This window comes from Ovis canadensis, chromosome 25 (assembly GCF_042477335.2).
Source record: "Ovis canadensis isolate MfBH-ARS-UI-01 breed Bighorn chromosome 25, ARS-UI_OviCan_v2, whole genome shotgun sequence".
NCBI lineage: Eukaryota > Metazoa > Chordata > Mammalia > Artiodactyla > Bovidae > Ovis > Ovis canadensis.
The window spans coordinates 56,882,560-56,886,948 of NC_091269.1; the positions used below are offsets into that span (position 1 = coordinate 56,882,560).

Consider the following 4,389-nt stretch of genomic DNA (forward strand, 5'->3'; position numbering starts at 1 on the left):
TGTCACTGGAGCCATCACCACTTCCCCCTTGCTGTTCGCTGCCGGTTGACTTGGCACACTTACCTCCAGAAAAGCGTGTGTGTGTGCCCGCGATTTGTTGATGACAGCTGCCCTAAGAAGTGAAGAGTGTCCAGGCCTGGGCGAATCAGCAGTCTGTTCCTTAAGCAGAGCAAGCCCTCTAGGGTTGGTCTGTGGGAGGCGCAGCAGCAGAGCCCTGAGAAGCCGTCTGCCTTCACAGTCAGGCTGGGGAAGGGGCCCTGAGGGACACAGCGTGGCTGCCAGTGCCGGGAACAGAGAGGAGCTGCGTCTGTGGGAGCCACCGTGGGGGGGCCACCCCACCTGAGCCAGCCTGGCCAAAGACATGGTCCCGAAATAGAAGTGGAAAAGAATTAGGGTGTTCTCTGACAGTCCCTATGTCTGTGAGGGACTTTTTAGATCGTTTATGTGACTTTTATGGAATCACCATTCCCATAGTTTATTCCCAAAGCAGTGCTGTGGTTCAAAGGGCACGGCGTAGACAGCCCAAGGTAATTTCCAAACAATTTATGTACCTCTCTCGTATGTCTCTAGGCCCATGAAGGGAAAGCGTGGTTTCTGGCAATACTTTTTTTTTCTTTTAATTTTTATATTGTATTGGGGTATAGGCGATTAACAATTTGTGATAGTGTAAGGTAAATAGCGAAGGGATTCAGCCATGCATATACATGTATCCATTCTTCCCCAGCCTCCCCTCCCATCCAGGCTGTCTGGTAATCCTTTTTAAGTTTTCCTTTTCTTCTTCCTCATATTGCTTCCCTCATCTTCCAGAACTTGATCTTCTCACCCCGGGAACCTCAGCCTCTGTCTCTCTCTCGACTCTCCAACATAGGAGTCCTGGCAGTATCATGGTGAAGCTGGGGACCCAGAAAGGCAGGGAGGGGAGAAGCTGCATCAGGCTTGGCTGGCATGTTACTCGGTGAGCATGGGCTGGGGACTGGGGCAACGCCATATTACATTAATAAAGTTTATATATTTTGCTCCATCACCTTCCACCTATGCAGTATGATGGCCCCCTCAAAGAGATGTCAGTCACTCCTTGAGCCCCTTGTCTACTCCTGCTCACATTCACACGCTTCTCCTGCTGACTTTGTCTCCTTTTACTCTGTGTGTTAACCTTTTGGGAGCCCCCAGGTGGCTGGCTGCATTCACGCAAACTCTTGTGCCAAACCCAGGACCAGGCAACAAGCAACCTCATAAACTTGAGGTGAAGCATTTAATCCCCTTCCCCCATAAGACACATACCTTTGATGTGATGAGTTAAAGGGACCTTGAGAACAAGAAACCATCTGACCCTCTCCAGATGTCACAGCCAAGGCAAGCGTGGGCCTCCTCCTTGCCTCCAGAATCAATTCACACCTGCTTTGTGACATGCTGGGGGGCAAGTGCCTGACGCCTATAGGATTTTAGCCCGTGTCCACCTTCTGCCTTGGAGGCACAGGACTGGCCAAGTCTCCAGCCAGCATTGGCTGAGGACCAGTTTATCCCCGGCCTCTGGAACTGGGCCCTGTTTCTGAGGTGTGAAACCCCAGTGACCTCGTTTTTGGCTTCTCCAGCCTCTGGCTGCCTGCGCTGCTATTTCCTCCTGCGGGTCCAATCCCTTCCCCAGTCTCTCTCTCTCTCTCTTTTTCTTTTTTCATGGTTCTCATTACCTCTTTGTTCAGGTCTTTATTCAAAATTAGCTATCCAAAATGATTTGGCATTTATGGAATAAACAAATTTAAGTTTATGCAGCAGCCTTCTTTTCCTCTGAGATGGGTTTCTTTTCTGTGGGCTTCTTTTCAGCTGCTGGTTTCTTGGTCCCTGCAGCCTTTTTTCCCACCACAGGCTTCTTCAGCTTCTTATCGCCAACAGCCTTCTTTTCTTTGTTTCCCACCGCAGGCTTCTTGCCCTGAACCCCTTTCTGATCTCGTTTGGCTTCTAGTGCTGCTGCTGCCTTATCCATGCGGATTTTGTGGTTCTTGGCCTGTAGAAGAATGGTGTTCCGGTGCATGGTCTTTGCATATGGGTTAAGCGTCAACATGATTCTCGGGTTTTTCAGTGGATTCTTCCTCAGGACTCTGCGATGAACCTTCTTGCCTGGTGCTCGGAGTGCACTTTGGATTTCTGGGCTTTTCAAGATTCTGCTACGGTCTGTATTGAGCATCTTGTGCATGGGGAGGTTGTAGTTACTCTTGAGGGAGGCTGCTTTATGCCAAGCGCCATACAGCTCATCTAACTTTCGGAAAGCACTTTCAGTCCAAATGCAGAAACGTCCCGCATGACCACCAGGAGCAAGTTTCAGAATGCTCAGCTTGCTTACATTAAGCAGAGTAATTCCAGGGATGTTTCTGAAGGCCTTGATGATCCCATTGTCCTCATTATAGACGATGCAGGGTCCCCTGCGCCGGTTTCTTATTTTGCCTTTGCCAGCTCTCATTCGCTGAGAGGCGTAGGCCTTTTTGATATCATTCCAGGCCTTAAGTTTCTTCAGAAGCAAAACAGCCTCCATGGTCTTCTTGTAGCCTTCAGCTTTATCTTCCACCACCAAAGGAAGTTCAGGAACTTCCTCTCTACGATGACCTTTAGACATGACCAGCGCCGGTAAGGCTGAGGCAGCAGTGCAGAGCAGATGGCGTATCGCTTCTGCGTCGTATTCACTCTGTGGTGCCAGTGTCGCCAGGTCTTGGTTGGTGCAAACGTGAGGCCCCCACGACACATATTTCCAAAAGCACCCTGACCAGAACGGTGAGTCCCTCTGCCTCGAACCCTGGGAATTCGAGCCACAGCTCTGCCGGTACTCCAAGACTCAGCACTGGTTTGATGACCTGCTAATTCACTGACAGCATAGGGCTGTCTGTTGTTTTTGCACAAGCTGGTGTGAACAAAGTTAACAATATCGGGTCGAATGGGAGCATTGAACACAGCAGGCAAAGTAACATTTTTGCCAGAGGACTCCCCCTTTTCGGAGTACACTGATATCAGTGGACGAGCACACGCCATGGCGGGGAGAGGAGAAGGCCACGCTCCTCTCCCCCCCGCGGCTCCCGCAGGAAAAAGCCCTTCCCCAGTTTCTTCTGTTCTGATTGATTTGCCAGTAGTGAGAATGGGATGACTCCAGGGAATCAAATGCTGCTTATTAATTTCTGAGCATTTACCATTCCCTCGCTTCCCCATCCCCTCTGTGTTTAGATGCTTCTGAGCCTACAAGACCCATTTTCTGGCCTCTGTTGAGCAGCATCTTTCAGAACAGGGAGGCAAACAGTGTTCACTGAGAATCTGCTACATAAACCGTGTGCCAGTTGTTAAATAATCGTCTTTCGCCCCCAGCCCCTCCTCCATGCCTGCTTTTGATGCTCTGCCGGCTGCTGTGCTATGCTAGGCTTTGCCAGTAGGGGGTGCTGGAAGGTGACTGCAGGGCTGGAGGAGGGAGCAGGGAGCAAGGTCCTCACTCTACCCCACCCTCCCTGCTCAGCAATGCTTCTTCACCGTGGCAGAGGCAGTTCTTTCTGTAGCACCCTCTGAATCTAGTCCGCAGTTTTCCCAGCCCTCAGAAAACTAGAATCGTGGCACCATTCCTCCTGGCCATAGATACCCAGCATTGGCTAGTGGCTCCTACTCCCAAGTTTTAACTCACAAGGTTCCTAATCTACTTTTCCAAGTTTTAGTAAATCCAGCCTCTTCCTTTTGTTCCTTTGGTCCCAGCGACAGTAGCTGTTTCCTATAGTTACGTCTATGGTACCCGAGTTCTCTTTTTACCCTTTCGTTTATCTTGCTAACAACTTTACACCTAGTTAACAACTCTCCATTGTTATCTCTGCTCACATAACTGTTGTGAGTCTGTCTCACAGTGGAACCCCAGTGCAGACGCTGATCTGGCTGATGAGGATCAGGCTCAGTCCCCACAGAACTTGCAGTCTTTATGGCTTCCTGTCTGTGAATGTCTTTTATGTCAGGTCATGTCCGTAATCCTGTGTGTGTGTGTGTGGAGGCGGGGGTCCTCAGTGTCACTGCATCCTTACATCGTCTCTGCGATGCATCCAAACATCCCTTTAACTCCTTTTCTACAAACCCTGATCTCTTCCCACTGATTTCTTAAATTTCATGCCAGTGTTGCCACAGTAAGCTGCATGGCCTCAGCCAAGTCTCCAGGGGATTCAGCCCTGACCATGGCTCAATAGCAGGTGCGGTGGGGTGGAGAAGTCCGAGTCCTTTCAGTTCAGTTCAGTCGCTCTGTTGTGTCCAACTCTTTGCAACCCCATGGACTGCAGCACACCAGGCTTCCCTGTCCATCACCAACTCCAGGAATTTACTCTATCTCATGTCCATGGAGTCGGTGATGCCATCCAACCGTCTCATCCTCTGTCATCCCCT

At 50.2% G+C, this 4,389-nt stretch overlaps 1 pseudogene; it reads right to left on the minus strand.

Annotated features, from left to right (window-relative positions):
- Positions 1 to 1,702: 1,702 nt before the first annotated feature.
- On the minus strand, positions 1,703 to 3,056 carry LOC138429966 (large ribosomal subunit protein uL4 pseudogene; annotated as a pseudogene).
- Between the last annotated feature and the right edge of the window lie 1,333 nt (positions 3,057 to 4,389).